Source organism: Eptesicus fuscus, chromosome 6 (assembly GCF_027574615.1).
Source record: "Eptesicus fuscus isolate TK198812 chromosome 6, DD_ASM_mEF_20220401, whole genome shotgun sequence".
In the NCBI taxonomy this organism is placed as follows: Eukaryota; Metazoa; Chordata; class Mammalia; order Chiroptera; family Vespertilionidae; genus Eptesicus; species Eptesicus fuscus.
Window position 1 is genome coordinate 3,845,462 of NC_072478.1, and position 12,919 is coordinate 3,858,380.

A 12,919-nucleotide genomic window follows, 5' to 3' on the forward strand; every position below is an offset into this window, starting at 1 on the left:
TTTGCTCACCATGCGCTTTAACTTCTTTTCCCCCCCGGACAGCAGTTCCTGCTCTGCGTTTCCAGGAGTCTCCGCAGCACCGAGTCCCCGCAGCACGGAGTCCCCGCAGCACGGAGTCCCCGCAGCACCGAGTCCCCGCAGCACAGAGCCCCCGCGGCACGGAGTCCCCGCGGCACGGAGTCCCCGAAGCACGGAGTCCCCGAAGCACGGAGTCCCCGCAGCACCGAGTCCCCGCAGCACCGAGTTCCCGCAGCACGGAGATCCCGCAGCACGGAGACCCCGCAGCACGGAGTCCCCGCAGCACCGAGTCCCCGCAGCACCGAGTCCCCGCAGCACCGAGTCCCCGCAGCACCGAGTCCCCGCAGCACCGAGTCCCCGCAGCACCGAGTCCCCGCAGCAAGGAGTCCCCGCAGCACGGAGTCCCCGCAGCACTGAGTCCCCGCAGCACGGAGTCCCCGCAGCACCGAGTCCCCGCAGCACCGAGTCCCCGCAGCACCGAGTCCCCGCAGCACGGAGTCCCCGCAGCACCGAGTCCCCGCAGCACCCAGTCCCCGCAGCACGGAGTCCCCGCAGCACCCAGTCCCCGCAGCACCGAGTCCCCGCAGCACCCAGTCCCCGCAGCACCGAGTCCCCGCAGCACCGAGTCCCCGCAGCACCGAGTCCCCGCAGCACGGAGACCCCGCAGCACGGAGTCCCCGCAGCACGGAGTCCCCGCAGCACCGAGTCCCCGCAGCACCCAGTCCCCGCAGCACGGAGACCCCGCAGCACGGAGACCCCGCAGCACGGAGACCCCGCAGCACGGAGTCCCCGCGGCACCGAGCCCCACGGCACGGAGTCCCCGCAGCACGGAGTCCCCGCAGCACCCAATCCCCGCAGCACCGAGTCACCGCAGCACCCAGTCCCCGCAGCACCCAGTCCCCGCAGCACGGAGTCCCCGCAGCACGGAGTCCCCGCAGCACCGAGTCCCCGCAGCACCCAGTCCCCGCAGCACCCAGTCCCCGCAGCACCGAGTCCCCGCAGCACGGAGTCCCCGCAGCACCCAGTCCCCGCAGCACCGAGTCCCCGCAGCACCCAGTCCCCGCAGCACCGAGTCCCCGCAGCACGGAGTCCCCGCGGCACGGAGCCCCCGCGGCACGGAGTCCCCGCAGCACCGAGTCCCCACAGCACGGAGTCCCCGCAGCACCGAGTCCCCGCAGCACGGAGTCCCCGCAGCACCGAGTCCCCGCAGCACGGAGTCCCCGCAGCACGGAGTCCCCGCAGCACGGAGACCCCGCAGCACGGAGACCCCGCAGCACGGAGACCCCGCAGCACCGAGTCCCCGCAGCACCGAGTCTCCGCAGCACGGAGTCCCCGCAGCACCCAGTCCCCGCAGCACCGAGTCCCCGCAGCACGGAGACCCCGCAGCACGGAGACCCCGCGGCACGGAGACCCCGCGGCACGGAGTCCCCGCGGCACCGAGTCCCCGCGGCACGGAGTCCCCGCGGCACGGAGTCCCCGCAGCACCGAGTCCCCGCAGCACCCAGTCCCCGCAGCACGGAGACCCCGCAGCACCCAGTCCCCGCAGCACCGAGTCCCCGCAGCACCCAGTCCCCGCAGCACGGAGACCCCACAGCACGGAGACCCCGCAGCACCCAGTCCCCGCAGCACGGAGACCCCGCAGCACGGAGACCCCGCAGCACGGAGACCCCGCAGCACCGAGTCACCGCAGCACCCAGTCCCCGCAGCACCCAGTCCCCGCAGCACCGAGTCCCCGCAGCACCGAGTCCCCGCAGCACGGAGTCCCCGCAGCACCGAGTCCCCGCAGCACGGAGTCCCCGCAGCACCGAGTCCCCGCAGCACGGAGTCCCCGCAGCACGGAGTCCCCGCAGCACCGAGTCCCCGCAGCACAGAGCCCCCGCGGCACGGAGTCCCCGCGGCACGGAGTCCCCGCAGCACGGAGTCCCCGCAGCACGGAGTCCCCGCAGCAGCAGGGCCGCGCTCGCCACTGGCCACTGCGCCCAGTCCTCACGATCACCAGTGGAGCGGGTGCTGGTCTCACACCAAACAAACCTCCGTCCCCATCAGCGGAGAACAGGGGAGGCCCAGGAGGACCTGACCGCAGAGCCCTGGCGTCCAGCAGCTGCAATCTCTCAGGAAGCCCAGAGAACTTCTTACCGAAGGCCCCTCTGTCCCCCTTCACTCTCGACGGCACTGCGACGGGGTGAAAACGGAGCGACAACTAACACGCTCGCCCTCCCGTTCCAGTTCCTACCGGACATGTCATCCTAGGCAGCCACTAACCTCTGTGGACCTCGATTTTCAGAAGGATTTGGGCCGATGACCTCTGAACTCTGAAAACAAATGATGATTCCACTGGTACTCATCTCCTCCCCGACTCGTTAGCAGTTTAGGAATAAGACCAGGCCTTAAACAGCCTAAACACCCTGTCCCTCAGCCACCAGACGACGCCAAGGCACAGCTCCGGGAAGGCGAGCTGAGAAAGGGCGCTCACGTGAGTCGCACCTGCAGACAAGGGTTGTATGGACAAAAGACGGCTGGAGGCATCAAAATTAAAACTCAGGGAACCTACCTGAACCGAACAGGAACTGAACTGGTGGGCCCCCCACTCACAGCCCTTAACCCCTCCCCTCTGCTGCCCCTCAACCTGAGCAGAATTGGACGCGCTGCCTCTGTTGAGAAATACTTATTTCAGCACGAGGAAGCATATTCGGCGCGCTCTGCAGTGGCACCCCCGACACTCTGCCTCCTGAGCACGAAACCGGCCTCTCCAAAGGGGCGGGAACTTCCTGTCCACACTGACTGGGGACTTGGAGCCAACACGCCCCTTGGCACCGCTTGAGAGTGCCAGCCACGGCGTATTTGCCCTAGAACCACTCAAGGCAAAGAAGAAGCCCCATGAGGGCCCACGAAGCGCCCAGCCCCAGCACCCCAGGACAGCGGAGCAGGGCCAGCTGCCCGGGCCCTGGGCGCCTGGGAAATGCAGGTAGCCCCCGAGTTAGAGAGCCAGCTAGTGCGGATGGTGGGGAATTCCCCTGCGTCCTCGCTGCCCTGGGAAACACTTTCTCTTTATGCAATCAGCTCATTGTAAGAGATGGATTTTGAGTTAACAACATTAATAAGTCTTGTTGTGTCCACGCTGCATGCCACACACTCTTCTAAGTGCTTTACCTACATGATCTCGGGCAATGCCAGCAACCACGCTGCCATGTGGGCACTGTAATTTTCCTCCTTTCCAGAATGGTCAAACTAAGGCATGGACAGCCGAGACCCCAGAGCGAGACTATGAACTACTTATCATGAGTGACTTCAGAACTGTGGTAAATATTGTTATCATGTTCTCCCCTCACCAGCTACTTAGAACTGAATATTTAGGAAGGTGGGCCACTGTGATGGTAAGATTATGCAGGTACGTGCTGAGACAGTTCCCCTAGGGCCTGTGGGCCTGGTGTTTGGGTCTCCTGGGAGCAGAACAGGCTGCTGTGATGTGAGATTACCTTCTCCAGGACGTGTGTGTAGTGAAGAGCCTCGGAAGACAGAGCCTCCGGAGCAGAGCAGGCATGGTCGCTACCCACTACAGAAGGTGTGGGCTCCCCGCTCCTGCACTGCTGGTGGGAATGCAGACTGGTGCAGCCACTGTGGAAGACAGTATGGAGTTTCCTCAAAAAACTGAAAATGGAGCTCCCATTTGACCCAGTGATCCCACTTCTAGGAATATATCCGAAGAAACCAGAAACACCAATCAGAAAGGACATATGCACCCCTATGTTCACAGCAGCACAATTTACAATAGCTAAGATCTGGAAACAGCCCAAGTGCCCATCAGCAGATGAGTGGATTAAAAAACAGTGGTACATCTACACAATGGAATACTATGCTGCTGTAAAAAGGAACTCCTACCATTTGCAACAGCATGGATGGACCTGGAGAGCATTATGCTAAGCGAAATAAGCCAGTCAGAGAAAGATAAATATCACATGATCTCATTCATTTGCGGAATATAATCAACAACATAAACTGATGCACAAAAATAGACCCAGAGACACAGAATCATCGAATAGACCGACCAACCTCAGAGCGAAGGCGGGGGGCAGGGGGAAGATGGAGGTAAGAAATCAACCAAAGGACTTGTATGCATACATATGAGCATAACCAATGGACACAGAAAGTAGAGGGGTGAGGGCATGTGTTGCGGGGGTGGGACTGGCCGGGGAGAGGTCAATGTGGGGAAAAAGAGACATGTCATAATCTGAACAATAAAGAATTTTAAAAAATAATAAATAAAAATGAAAAAGGTGTGGTTCCCCGGGCTCAGGGCGTGCCTCTCTTGTAATAAACCCACCACATGGGATGGTGCCATCTGGCCCTCTGCGCCATCCCCTGAGAAGTGGGGGCCGGGGAGCCGGTGGGAGAAAACGCTCACACTGTGGATCCCGCCGCCGCTCTGAGAACGAGGTCCCTGTCTCTGACCCACGAGTCTGGGCCACCAGCACCCAGAAAACGCTGGCAGGCGGACCCGGCAGCTTGCAAGTCGGGTGGAATCTCAGGTCTCCACAGTTCTCGACTCTGAGCATTCACGCAGTAATTTCGTTACTAGCTTATCAACGTTACTGGCTCTGTGGACGTTTTTATTTAGGTCACCACCGGTGGGGGACAGACTCAACTTTATCTTTGGCTTTCTCTCTGTAAAACACCCGCTCTCCCCGGCTAAAATTCTATCAGTTCGCACTTTTTATTTCTGAAACAAGTTTAACCATTTTAATTGTCACATCAATCATGGGCAAGAGCAGGGGTCCTCAAACTTTTTAAACAGGGGGCCAGTTCACTGTCCCTCAGACCGTTGGAGGGCCGGACTATAGTTTAAAATAAAACTATGAACAAATTCCTATGCACACTGCACATATCTTATTTTGAAGTAAAAAAACAAAATGGCAAAAACACCCGCCTGTGGCCCGCGGGCCGTAGTTTGAGGACGCCTGGGCAAGAGGGATGCCTTCCGGAGAAGAGCAGGCCTCCTTTTCTCTCCGGTCTCTATTTTCCTTTTATTGTGTGCATTTGAGAAGAGGGGTGTTAGCTGACCCTCCCGTGGTAACCACTTCACAATATATGGAAGTCAAACCATCATGTCTACTCCTTAAACTTACACAGTGATGTATGTCCATTACTTCTCAATAAAACTAAAAAAAAATAGCACAATCCCAATACACAAGACTTTCTACCCAATAGGAGTATAGTTTCCAAAATGTTATGGAATAACATTCATTTATTGTTGGGGGGAAATGTAGTCAGGTATTAGAGGAAGTTAATCACTTATTCAATTAGATCAGTTTATGGGAAAATTATTTTTAACAAAATATATTTAAAAGAAGCACTGAATAGCCCTAGCCGGTGTTGCTCAGTGGATAGAGCACTGCCTTGTGGACTGAAGTGTCCTGGGTTTGATGCTGAACAAGGGCACGTATCTCGGTTACAAGCTCGATTCCCAGGCCTGGTTCGGGCGCATGTGGGAGGCAACCAAACGCTATGTCTCTCTCACATCGATGTTTCTCTGTCTCTCCTCCTCCCTTCCACTCTCTCTAAAAATCAATAGAAAAATATCCTTGGGTGAAGATTAACAAAAAAATAAAAGAAAAAAATAAATAAAAAACATATTTTTTAAAATAAAAAAATAAAAGCATTGAATATAGCTAATCAAAAAGCTATTATACAGACATATTGTACATATTCTTACAATTTACATTCAATGATTCAAATGTAAAGCTTTACTTATTCTTTTTTATAATTTCTCTTTATTGTTGAAAGTGATACAGATGTCGTCCCCCCCCCCCGCTGACCCCCTCCACCTGCTCCCGCCCCCACCCCAGGCCTTCACTGCACTATTGTGGGTCCATGGGTTATGCATATGTGCATATGTTATTTGGTCAGGATGGTTCTAAGATTTTATAGATTCTTCCCCCCAACCAATAAAATACTTTAATTCAGCTTACGAATAAGTCACTGTAAATAAATAACGGAAAACACGTGCTTAGGAGTAAGCCTTGGGTAAGCCAGTCCATGAGAATAGATGTTTACTCTAAGATTGCAAAAGTGCCCTCTAATGGCTTAACTTGTCCTCTCATTTCCTTTTGTGACTTACAAGTGTCCAGAGCTCATCTCGGTTAAAGTTTAAATGGAAAAACGTTTCTCAGCACTCCTATGTCGACAGCTTTTCCTTTGTCCTGCACCTGGGGGGGCGTCTAGGGAGACCTGGCCGTCTTTCTCCAGTCAGGGGTCCCGCTCCCACAAGATGGGAAGTTGCTGGGGTGACACCGAAGGTTTTAATTTGCTGGGTGGGTCCATCGACTTGGCGCCCAGTTCCTCCCAGCCCAGAGAGGGAAGTCTGGGTGGTGTTCTCGAGTTACTGAGAAGACGGCCTGGGACAGTCCGTGGGGAAGCTCTGAGGGGCCGCGCCCACAGGTCTGACACTGACATATGGTCAGAGGCCGGCACGTCCGACACACCTTCGGTCCTGCCGAGACTACGGGTCTGACACACTTCAGTCTTTCATCGACGTGGTTCATAATCTAGACTGTGGTGATGCGAGTTGGTTTTATCATTGGACTTGCAACGTGTCCCAGATGAAAGAGCAGGTGTTGGGAAATATCACTGTCCCTGGACGGACCGCGTGTCCTGCACTTACAGACGGTGAGAGAGGACTGTATGCTGATAGGTCAGTCAATGAAATTCGTTTATGATACACACACATTTAAGGTCAAACTGCTGAGAAACAGTGAAATAAATGAAATTCGTTTATGATACACACACATTTAAGGTCAAACTGCTGAGAAACATTATACGCGTCCAATGAGCTGATTTGTGTGTGTGTTGCCGCCTCTCTGGCGAGCGGGCGAGCACCCAGCTCAGAGGCGTGGGAGGGCTTTGTTGGGGATGTTTTGGGGCCGTGAGGACTGGCTTGCGGCTCCCACTCGACGTGTCACCTGTCACCGTCTCTGCTGTGCGCTCACCCCCACGCCCAGGGGGCAGTGACCCGTGTGGCCTGCGGGGCGGAGGGAAGATCCGGCAGAGCGGAGGCGGTGAAGACTCCGGAGCATCTTCACTGCCCCCAGGGAGCGGGTGCACCACCGAAAGCAGACAAACAGCTCTCGCACTCACCGGCCTGCTTATCTGTGCGGCCTTCCGTGCAGCAAAAGCAGTAGTGGGCCGGCCGGGCGGTCCTGCCCCACACCCGAGGGAATGCTGAGAACGGGAAATGGCGAGGAAAAGTTAAAGGAAGCTGGGACAATTTACCAGGTGTCACCCCCCGACCACCACCACCACCGGGGGAACCTCTAGCGACTCAGAAAACACAGGTGCCTGAAAGCACATAAACCCGCCCGGGGTGTCTGCGGCGGCCGCATTGCGGTCACTTTGCAGTTACCTTTAATGACATAAGGTCGGCGGGTCAGTTTACCATCTTGGCTAACCTTCTGGTTCACTTAGTGAAAATACGAAATTATTATTTGAAATTATGCAAACAATGATAACAGGGAAGTGAATCCAGTTAATTTACCTCTTTCTTCATGTTTTTATTGATTTTTAGACAAGAGAGGAAGGGAGACAGAGAGACAGAATCATGACGTGGTCATCGATCAGCTGCCTCCTGCACCCCCGCCGCCCACCTGGGATCAAGCGTGCGCCCTGGCCAGGAATTGAACCCCAGACTTCTTGGTCTATGGACAATGCTCAATCCACTGAGCCACACCAGCCAGGCTAATTCACCTCTTTAAACATATATTAAATGATGTAACTACAATCCTAGTTGAGACACTTCAGAGTAGGGAAAGTTTTCAACCACTAACTAAAAGCTGGCCTTTACGCGAGCCCCTGGGTCCGGGTGAGGCCACACGCCCCTGAGTCCGGGTGAGGCTGGGTCCCGGTTCCGGGTGAGGCCACGCGCACCTGAGTCCGGGTGAAGCCGCGCCCCTGGGTCCGGGCGAGACCAAACCAGAGGGAGTCGGACCTGCATTACCACCATTTGTCCACCATCCAGAGCTGAAAAGTCAGTGCCAACATGTACACATAAGGAACTGGTGGACATTGAAATTGGGTCTCTAAAGAACTGTTGGTCCAGAAAGAAACTCACTACAGACTGATTCATTTGCCTGTCAGCATAACTATTACTGCTCATCTCACATTCAGTTCTTATAAGTATATTTCTAGTGACACATGATCTCACTCATCTAGGGGAAATGATGAACAACATAGACTGATGAACAAGAACAGACCCAGAAACAAGGAGGCATCGACTGGACTATCGGGCCTCAGAGGGAGGGTAGGGGAGGGAGGGGGTAGGAGGGAGAGATCAACCAAAGGACTTGTGTGCATGCATATGAGCCTAACCAATGATTAAGGACAACAGGGGGGTGGGGGCATGCGTGGGGAGGGGTGTGGGATGGGAATGGGGGGATGAGGATAAATATGTGACACCTTAATCAATAAAGAAATTTAAAAATAAAAATAAATAAATAAAAGCTGGCCTTTAATATATAGAGAGACTGCTGTTTAGTTATGTGGCCTCATAATGTAAGGAACTTGCAAACCGGGTTTTCCCGTAACTGTCCCGGGCTCTCTGAACAGAAGGGTCTCCTGGATTCAGGGCCTGGCGACCACTGTCAGCACCCTCCCGCCCTCAGAACAGCAGCCACAGCCATACCTACCTGGGCATCATGGGATCAAAGCTACCCCGTCCCCCCCGCCCCCCCCCAGCAGCCACCACGGTCCCCGAGCCTGGCAGATCCACGTGACAGATTTTTAAGTGCCATCGAGCGCTTGTGGACACTCAGGTTACATAACGCCACGAGATCAGCGTCGTCGGTATCCACACGCCACACCACGTATGCATTAAAAAACGCCAGTGTCACTGAGATTCCCCCCAAAACTGTCCAATGCCCCCAGTCACGTGCAGGCTACAAACACGAAGCAAACTGACCGCAGGGAAGGATTCTGCGCTGGAGGCCAGGCCCCCGGGACACGGGAGCCCGCTGTCCGGTTCGTGTGGAGAGAGCCGAGCCTAACCGAGGGAGGGTTCCTGCAGGGATCGGCCACGGAGGTTTCTGTTATTTTCTTCTCCTTTTTAAGCGCAAATATTTAGTCTTTCCGGGCTATTTTTAACTCGGGGGCCTTTGTTTTCGTTTGACTCATCCACACTACCGCTGATGACGAGTCTGAACATGTGACCATGTGGCCTCGCTGTAAGGAAAGGGTGGCTTTGGTGGGGCCCTGCCCCCCCCAACCCCCACGGGGCCGCGACCTGCTCAGGGAGCTCGGGCCCTGTCACGCGCAGGTGCCGCTGGCACACAGTCCCTGCAGGCAAACGGCCGTGAGGAGGCTGGGCTCCTGGAGGCGCTGTGCTGTCTTCGCAAACAGGACGACGTCACCGGATTCGTGGTCGTTCTCTCACACACACAGCCTCTGCGGGCTGCATGGGAGGGAAACAGCACCACGGGGTCCGTTCCGTCTCTGCATTTGAAGGGGTGACTAAGCAGGGGGCGGGAAGGCTTCCGACAGGTGTGCCCAGAGGAGGGGTCCTCTACCTGTGCCCGGTGAGCTCCCGGTCCGCATTCACTGTGGGGCGCGCTGCCTCCCTGAGGGGGGCGGATGCCTCACTGTGGGGTGCAGATGCTTCATTGTGGGGTGCCCTGCCTCACTGTGGGGTGCGGATGCCTCACTGAGGGGTGTCCTGCCTCACTATGGGGTGTGGATGCCTCACTGTGGGGTGCGGATGCCTCACTGTGGGGTGCCCTGCCTCACTGTGGGGTGCCGATGCCTCGCTGTGGGGTGCCCTGCCTCACTGTGGGGTGCCGATGCCTCGCTGTGGGGTGCCCTGCCTCACTGTGGGGTGCAGATGCCTCACTGTGGGGTGCGGATGCCTCACTGTGGGGTGCGGATGCCTCGCTGTGGGGTGCGGATGCCTCGCTGTGGGGTGCGGATGCCTCACTGTGGGGTGCGGATGCCTCACTGTGGGGTGCCCTGCCTCACTGTGGGGTGCCGATGCCTCGCTGTGGGGTGCCGATGCCTCGCTGTGGGGTGCGGATGCCTCACTGTGGGGTGCGGATGCCTCACTGTGGGGTGCCCTGCCTCACTGTGGGGTGCGGATGTCTCACTGTGGGGTGCCCTGCCTCACTGTGGGGTGCGGATGTCTCACTGTGGGGTGCCCTGCCTCACTGTGGGGTGCGGATGTCTCACTGTGGGGTGCCCTGCCTCACTGTGGGGTGCGGATGCCTCGCTGTGGGGTGCCCTGCCTCACTGTGGGGTGCAGATGCCTCACTGTGGGGTGCAGATGCCTCACTGTGGGGTGCAGATGCCTCACTGTGGGGTGCCCTGCCTCACTGTGGGGTGCCCTGCCTCACTCCGGGGTGCCCTGCCTCACTGTGGGGTGCGGATGCCTCACTGTGGGGTGCCCTGCCTCACTGTGGGGTGCAGATGCCTCGCTGCGGGGTGCCCTGCCTCACTGCGGGGTGCCCTGCCTCACTGTGGGGTGCGGATGCCTCACTGTGGGGTGCCCTGCCTCACTGTGGGGTGCAGATGCCTCACTGCGGGGTGCCCTGCCTCACTGCGGGGTGCGGATGCCTCACTGTGGGGTGCGGATGCCTCACTGTGGGGTGCGGATGCCTCACTGTGGGGTGCGGATGCCTCGCTGTGGGGTGCCGATGCCTCACTGTGGGGTGCGGATGTCTCACTGTGGGGTGCCCTGCCTCACTGTGGGGTGCGGATGCCTCGCTGTGGGGTGCCCTGCCTCACTGTGGGGTGCAGATGCCTCACTGTGGGGTGCCGATGCCTCACTGTGGGGTGCGGATGCCTCACTGTGGGGTGTAGATGCCTCACTGTGAGGTGCCCTGCCTCACTGCGGGGTGCCCTGCCTCACTCCGGGGTGCCCTGCCTCACTGTGGGGTGCGGATGCCTCACTGTGGGGTGCCCTGCCTCACTGTGGGGTGCGGATGCCTCACTGTGGGGTGCCCTGCCTCACTGTGGGGTGCAGATGCCTCACTGCGGGGTGCCCTGCCTCACTGCGGGGTGCGGATGCCTCACTGTGGCATGCGGATGCCTCGCTGTGGGGTGCCCTGCCTCACTGCGGGGTGTCCTGCCTCACTGCGGGGTGTCCTGCCTCACTGTGGAGTGACCTGCCTCACTGTGGGGTGACCTGCCTCACTGCGGGGTGCCCTGCCTCACTGTGGGGTGTGCAGCCTCACTGTGGGGTGCCCTGCCTCACTGTGGGGTGCCCTGCCTCACTGTGGGGTGTGCAGCCTTGCTGTGGGGTGTGGCTGCCACATGTCAACCCCTACAGCCCAAGGACGCAGAGCCCTCCAAGGGCCAGGACTTCCTGGGGTGATAGAGGGTTAGAGTTCACTACGTCCATCATCTCTGCACCCAGGACCTTCCCATCACTTCACCTGCAGTGGGTCCCACCCTGGGCCGCTGCCCTGGGCGATGCCAGCGCCCCCTCGGGAAGGTCACTAAGTGGTGTGAGAACGCAACGCGCGACCCAAACCTCCGGGACCTGCATGGGTTTCCAGGGAGTCCTCCCCTCCCGGCCCTCACGGCCCTGCAGCTCTGAGCCGGCCAAGCCAGGCCGGGCCAGGGCCCCCCGAAGGGAAAAGTGGCCCAGCCTGTGGAGTAGAGCAGCTAAAACGATGATCCAGTAAGTCACCGTGATATTCCCGCCATCATTAATGCCAGTAAGAAGAAGAAGGACCAATGGACGTGGCCAAATGGAATCGCTAAGTACAGGAACAGCCTCTGGCCCAGGAAGCCGGACCCAGGCCACTGCCGGAAGGGGCAGGTCCCCTGACACGTGATTAGAAGACATACTAAATTCAAAAGCAATTCAGAAGATAATGCAACGTGGAACTGGACCAGGACAGCGGCGTCTCCCTCCTCCCGTGACTTCCCCTGTGCGCGGAGAGCTGCGTCCCGGGAGCGGCCAGGGAGCCCTGCCGTGAAGGGCGCCCTGAGGGGGTAGCGGGCTGGGCTGCTTTTCTCACTCTGGTTTGGCAACTACGCCTTATTTCCTGTCGATTGGCAGCAAAATGACAAAGACTTCCTGTGCAATGTCCCCAAAGCGTTAAGGCGCTGCGCACCCCACCCCCAGAAATTCAGCTCAGAAGGAGCGCACAGCCAACAGCGTCCGGCGCACTTCTGCCGGTTGTCATGGTCAACAAGTCCCAAGTCCCTGCGTGTGCAACACGCCACAGACACGCGAAGAGCACAGAGATTTCCTATGGGCCCATCCGCTTGTCCATCAGTCACTGCCTCACTGTCACCGACCCCCCACCTACCTCAGGGGGCGCCTATGATCTTTGCAAAGGAACATCGACATTCTAAAGGCTTTGAGAGTCCTCGCCGTAGTAACCCAGTCAGGTGCCGAAACTATGCAAACGCCACGGGCCGTTCCCGACCTGGCCTGTGACCGCAGCGCTTTAAGGCTCCATCATCCGGCAGCTACGTCTGCGGCTCACCCGGGGCGGCATCGCCCACGTCCCCGCGAGAGGAATCCTGGGCCTGGAGCCTCGGGTGGGTCAGCGAGCGGCTCCTCACCCGCAGGTGGAGGCAAGAGCCCTCCTCCGAGAGCGGGCACAGGGAGCGGGCAGGGGGTCGCGGGCTCCTCGGCTGGTCAGCAGCCATGTCCTGGCAGTCACCCCGTGGGCGCTGCCCCTCGGGTCTCCCCGGGAATGAGGGTCCTGTGTGTGGGCAGCACTAACGGCTGGGAGAGAGGGAGCCCTCGGGACCCTGCCCCTGAGGAATCCAGGCGGCAGCAGCCCAGGGAGAGGATGCAAGTGGGGAGGCTGGAGGGGAGCCCTGAGGGAGGGGGAAGGGTCCCCCCCGGGGCTGAGCCGTCAGGAAGGCTCCTCTGAGGAGACATGTATCTCAGCAGCGCTGGGATGGA